The sequence below is a fragment of the Saccopteryx leptura genome, chromosome 4, assembly GCF_036850995.1.
Source record: "Saccopteryx leptura isolate mSacLep1 chromosome 4, mSacLep1_pri_phased_curated, whole genome shotgun sequence".
Classification (NCBI taxonomy): Eukaryota; Metazoa; Chordata; class Mammalia; order Chiroptera; family Emballonuridae; genus Saccopteryx; species Saccopteryx leptura.
In genome coordinates this window covers 93625003-93631327 of record NC_089506.1, presented here as the reverse complement: position 1 = coordinate 93631327, position 6325 = coordinate 93625003, and the positions used below count along the sequence as shown (strand labels likewise).

The 6325-nt window shown below is 38.2% G+C and overlaps 1 pseudogene; it reads left to right on the top strand.

The window, feature by feature from the left end:
- Positions 1-554: 554 nt before the first annotated feature.
- On the top strand, positions 555-6006 carry LOC136404198 (small nuclear ribonucleoprotein G pseudogene; annotated as a pseudogene).
- The last annotated feature ends 319 nt before the right edge of the window (positions 6007-6325 follow it).

Sequence of the window (6325 nt, the reverse complement as noted above, 5' to 3'; positions counted from 1 at the left end):
TTAACACTGCCAAGTCCTTCTTTTTAGCATATATCTGAGTATGAAAGCTCTGCCAATCAGAAGTTGCCACCCCTTTAGCAAGAGGCACTAAAAAAAAATCATGCCTCTTGTCTGGGATAGCTGAACTGAGAGAGATCTTGTTAATTAGAGCCGTGTAGGTCAGTTGGGAGGTGAGTAGCCTGTGGGTTAAGCTAATTTCAGGGATTGGATCCACGGAATTTCTCCAGAAAGGACTGCAAGCTGCCTGCATACCCCTCCCCTGATGCTTGATTGTTAGCTTGAATGGCTGGGTGAGGTGTCCCGCCCACCTAGAGAAGCTCAGGTGCAGGGAAGTTCGCTTTGGCGCACTCCCCGTGTGCCGCTGGCAGCTGCTGCTCATGGCGTGGGCGGATGGTTGCTCTTGCGTGTACGGGCTGTTGGGCTGCTCGTGTGCACATGCACACTTGGGAGGTTGGGCCGCTCACGATGCAGCGTGCGGGAGACCGGGTTGCTCGCGCGTGGGCGTTTGCATGCGTGGACTGATTCACCACAGGCACACTCTTTTCTCGGCTTGAATGAATGTCCGTGTGCCGCAGCCTAGCTACCTCCACACCCTTAGTTCCTCCCGACTCTCAGATCCAAGTAAAAGCAGCCTTTGCTCAGGTTAGTGAGGAAGGCAGAGTGTTTCTCTGTCTGACTTATTTCCTTCAGGGTTGATTATATATTTAGTCAATTTTTCGCTCGACCCTACCTTCACCTTCAGGGTGTGGAACTTTTGGATGCTCCAAGGATAGATTTTTTCTGTCTCTGGTTGATGGACTTGTTGAAATTTTGGGGAGATTTTTCGGTCATGTTCCTCACGGTGCCATTTCTATGACATCACAGCTCACAAAAATTTTTAAAACATGCAATAACTACTATTTAGTCTAGGCCATTTATCTCTTTTCTCTTTGATTGTCAAATTTTAAAAAAATGACAACATCCAACAGAAGAATAGCCATTCAGTATAAATGAATCAAAATGATACCTTTTTTTTTTTTTTTTGTCAGATCAGCCAAAAAAAAAATTTTTGGCATGCTGCGGAATTTTAGTTATTCATGTATATGTGTTGAGATGAAAAAGGAAAATTACTGTTCTAGACATCAGAGATTTGAAGCATGAGAAGGATTTAACACTAAGAATGTTTTCTGTTGTTGCCTAAAATATTGAAGGGGCCATGTGGCAAGAAACGTGGGTGAAGGAACTAATGACAGCCCACAACTCACATCCAGTATGGAAATGGGCATATGAGTCTTACATAGCAAAGAAATGAAGGCCATCAAGTCTATGTTAACTTGGAAGATGACTAGGCTCTTAAATGTGAACACACTCTGTGTCACCCTAATTTCAGCCTTGTAAGACCTAAAGCAGAAAAGTCAGTCATGCAATACCTGGACTTCTGACCTACAGAACTGTGAGAGAATAGATAGGTGGTGATTTAAGCCACTTATTTTGTGCTAATTTACTACACATCAACATGAAACTACTGTAGCCCTATACAAAGCCTCCTTGCCTCCATCTCTCCTTTCTACCTCTGTCATACAAATATTGATCAACTTACGACCTATACGACTTACAACCATTCGACTTTACAACCACAATCACTAGCCATGACTGCTCCGTGTCTGGAAGTGCAAGCGTTGCCCAGCTGGGCGTATGACAGTGTGGACCAGCTTCCAGCAGCACTATCATCTCCACGTGCACCATTTCAACTGTTATCCCAGACTCAGTACAGCAATTTGTGTTTTGTGTCTTGGATATTTTTCATCAAACCCCTCCCAAGATGTCTACCAAGAGGAAATTGTCTTTGCAAATATTAAAACAGTTTTACTGGTAATGCAGTGTTTCACTTAAACCTGATGAATGTAAAAATAAGAAACTAAATGGTGTAGAGATGATACAAATGGCATAAAATCAACAAAGAAAATTATGATATATAACAATAATAAAAGAAAATTATGATAAAATATGACTTAAAGATTTTTATAACATCATTTCACAGTACTGTACATATAGCCTACTCAACTTACGACCTAATAGTATTACCAATTGGTCTGTCAGAACCAATCGTGGTCTTAAGTCAAGTACTAGTGGTATAAGATTATTATATATATAACTGATGTGCTAAGAACAGTACATATTAATGTATACCATTGGATGACTTTGGACATATATAAAATTTATGATAATATTACCACAGTCAAAGGAACAGACGTTGTCAACCTCTCCAAAGTTTCCTTGTGTCTTTTTGATTTTTGTTTTGTTTCTTTTTCTTTTTCTGATGTCATTCTGGATGCCACAGCTTATACGGAAAGCCTATAGATATACTTTGCAAAACATCAGCTATCTTATTGATGCCTCTAAATATTCTTCTGCTCTTGATCCCATATGTCCACCCAGCAATCTGCTGATAACACTGGGGAACAAATTTACTTTCCTTTTCTGTTGCATGAGGTTTCAGAACTGTTTTTATATATTTCTGCATTGCTGATTCCAAATCTGAAGCCCGTTTTTTGGTACATGCTCTAGTTTTTATGCAATTTTAATTCCTTTTAGTTACAGTTAATGGCATGCATTGGTTTTTCAATTGGAGTTAAAGGGCAATGACTCTTGGATTGAACATAACCACAAGGCAATTAATGTTTTACAAACATCACTTTTACATAATTGTAGTTGTTTTTAAATGTAAAAAAATATTACCTGATAAAAACATCCTCTTATTTTGTTTTAAGATTGAATCATGACTTCTTCGAGTAGGTGTAAATGTAAGAATAGTCCTGACACCTTCTGTTATATATGTGGCTGTTACACACTTCAACATCAAAGGCACAATATTTCATCATTTGTGACACGTGCATATATTGCCTATTTTTAAGTTCCCCTTGGCAATCAAGACAAGAATTGGGCTCCTCATATTGTGTGCATAATTGTGAGAAAATGCTTCATGACTGGACAAAAGGAAAATGCAAAGGAATGCCTTTTGGTATTCCCATGGTTTGGCATGAACCTAAGGACCACAGCAGTGACTATTATTTCTGTCTGATCCATACAAAGGGCATTGGCAAGAAAAAATGGCATATGATTGCATATCCTAATATTCCTTCAGCAATATGACCTATCCCATACTTTGAGACACTCCTGGTTCTAGTTTTCAATGGTTTTATTTCTTTTAAGAATGAAGAAAGTGAACATGGTGATCAAGTAAGTGTATTTTGATAAGATTCATGAGGAAATGGTTGTAGAATCTGAAGGGTCTTCTTCTGATGCCAAGCAGTCATTAACCCCTCAGCAGTTTAGCCAACCTGAAGTGAATGACTTAGTAAGAGATTTGGGCCTATCAAAGAAGGCAGCTGAGTTATTAGCCTCCAGCTTTCAAGAAAAGAATGTACTTCACTAGTCAGCTAAAGTATCCCATTTCAGGAAACGTGAACAAATTTTTGTGGACTTTTTTTCTGAAGACAAACACTTTGTTTACTGTCATGATATCAGTAGTTTTCTCAGCCAGCTAGGTGTTACCACTGACAGTCCAACAGAATGGTGGCTATTTCTTGACAGCTCTAAATGGAGTCTGAAATGTGTTCTCCTACATAATGGTAATGTTTATGCAGCAGTTCCAATTGGTTATTCAACTCATCTATGAGAAAATTGTAATGACATAAAAGTTGTCCTTGACTTTCTGAAGTATGTGGAGCATAACTGGATTATTTATGTGGATCTTAAAGTGGTAAATTTCCTGCTAGGACAACAGAGAGGTTTCACGAAATATCATTTCTTTCTGTGTTTGTGGGACAGCTGAGCTCGGGAGAAACACTGGACACAGAAGGAGTGGCTGAAACATACAGCTCTGGAAGTAGGGATGCAAAATATTGTGAATAAACCTGTAGTTAATTGAGACAGGATCATTTTTCCCCCACTTCACATCAAACTTGGCTTAATGTAACCGTTTGTTCACGCTTTGAATAGAGAAAGTGAATGTTTTCAACATATTAGTTCTGCTTTTCCTGACTTGCCTTTCGAGAAGATAAAAGCAGGTGTATTTGATGGACCTCAAATTTGAACCCTCATACACAATGAAGAATTTTCCAGGAAGATGAATAAGGAAGAGAAAGCAGCATGGCAGTCTTTTGTGGCAGTTACAAAGAACTTCCTTGGCAACAAAAAAGCAGAAAACTATAAACTTCTGGTTTAAAGGATGCTGTTGGCTTTCTGCAACATAGTATGTAACATGAGCATTAAGATTCACTTCCGAAACAGTCACCTTGATAAGTTTCCCGAAAATCTTGAAGCTGTTAGTGATGATCAGACTACTGCTGGAGCATCAAATGAGATTGTCCTCAACAAGTACACAAACCCAAGAGCTACAAACGGAAATTTTTCCTGAATAGAATTTAAATAAGTTTTGTGCAAATTTTATGATTAAAATAAGTATTTTAATATGTTCTATTTTGAAACTGTAGACAAATTCTGATGCAACCATATCTTTTAGTGTATTAATGTATTTACTGCATTATATAAATTATTATATTTCACAAAGATGATGCCCAAGAAGATATTCTACTTCATTATGTTAAACTAAATGTTGAAAATTTTACAATAAGATGAAAACCTAATATCTTTTTTTTTTTTTGTATTTTTCTGAAGCTGGAAACGGGAGGCAGTCAGACAAACTCCCGCATGCGCCAGACCGGGATCCACCTGGCATGCCCACCAGGGGGCGATGCTCTTCCCATCCGGGGAATCACTCTGTTGTTACCAGAGCCACTCTAGCGCCTGAGGCAGAGGCCATAAAGCCATCCCCAGTGCCCGGGCCATCTTTGCTCCAATGAAGCCTTGGCTGTGGGAGGGGAAGAGAGAGACAGAGAGGAAGGAGAGGGGGAGGGGTAGAGAAGCAGATGGGCATTTCTCTTGTGTGCCCTGGCCGGGAATTGAACCCAGGACTTCCGCACGCCAGGCCGACGCTCTAACACTGAGCCAACCGGCCAAGGCCAACCTAAAATCTTAAATTGTAAAAAAACTGTAGCTTACAGAGAAAAACTAATGTCAGAGTTGAGATCAGCACGCTTGAATTACATAAGAACAAGTGTTTTCGTGGATGCAACAAAAATTTTGTTCTCCAGTGTAATCAGACAATAAGGACTTTTGTGGAGTGGCTGTAAAGCTGTTGCATAACCCTGCCAAACTTCCTCCACTAATGTCAGAATGCTGCATGGCCTTCAAGAAGCAGGTGACTCATTTAGTTTACCAGTTCCTTGCTATTTTGTTGCTGTCCCTCAAACTAAAACTCAGAAATGAGACTCTGAAAGTAAAGATAAAGCCCAAACTCAGAGTCACATCTTCTTTGCCAACATTTTTGCTGATACTTTCATTGATTTTGAATAAAATATTGGCATCTGGATTCTCTTCTCTGTCAAAATGGGTTTTTCCCAATGAATCGTTCTTTACAATTTGTAAATATAAACCTAGGATGGAGATTCTTCTGCAACTTCTTCTATGGAAAGACTCACCTGATTTCTAGTATGATCATGATTTAGAGTTAAAATACAGCCTAGTTAATCAATAAAAATTAGTCACTAGAACATCTTTGGGCATCATTATCCAGTTGGGTATTGCTGTTATTAAAAGTAGGTGTGTTTTAACCTTTGAGTACACTGAGTAAGTGCTCCTGAGCAAAGCTCACCTTCCCAAGTTAAAAAAAAAAAGTTTATAGAGAGAAAGTTATCATTGAAATTAAATGGCAGATAATATGTCCAAGGAAAATTGTGGAGGATTTGATTCCTTTTGAATCTTGTGATAGATAAATGTGTGGAGATGGCAACTAGTGGGCAACATAACAATATTGAAATGGTCATAACACGAGGAAATAGTATCATCACGTTAGAAGCCTTGGAGTGCATAAAGAATGGTTATGTTCACCAGAGAAAGCAACTGCTTCTATATGTCCCCTTCCCACAACACCTCTTCTACTACAACATAAAAGCCAAGTTGTGAACATTTGCACAGTGAACTTTTAGTTAAATAAACTTTTGTTTCTGTCATTAAAAAGTAGATAGGCTTTTCTGTTTCAAATCCTAAAAGAATAGTAAAAGCAACAATCATTTTTAGATGAGAAAATTGGGGCTCAAAAAGGTTAAATCAAACATGTACTTATGGTCTGACCAAGTAGATACAATTTTCTTTAAACACAATGAACCAATTAAGAAAATGATAATGTAAAACATCAAAATCTAACATTTTATAAATATTATAACATGAGAACTTTATGGAAGTGAAAATAAAATATTTTCTTTTTCTTAATTTTATTTAAAAA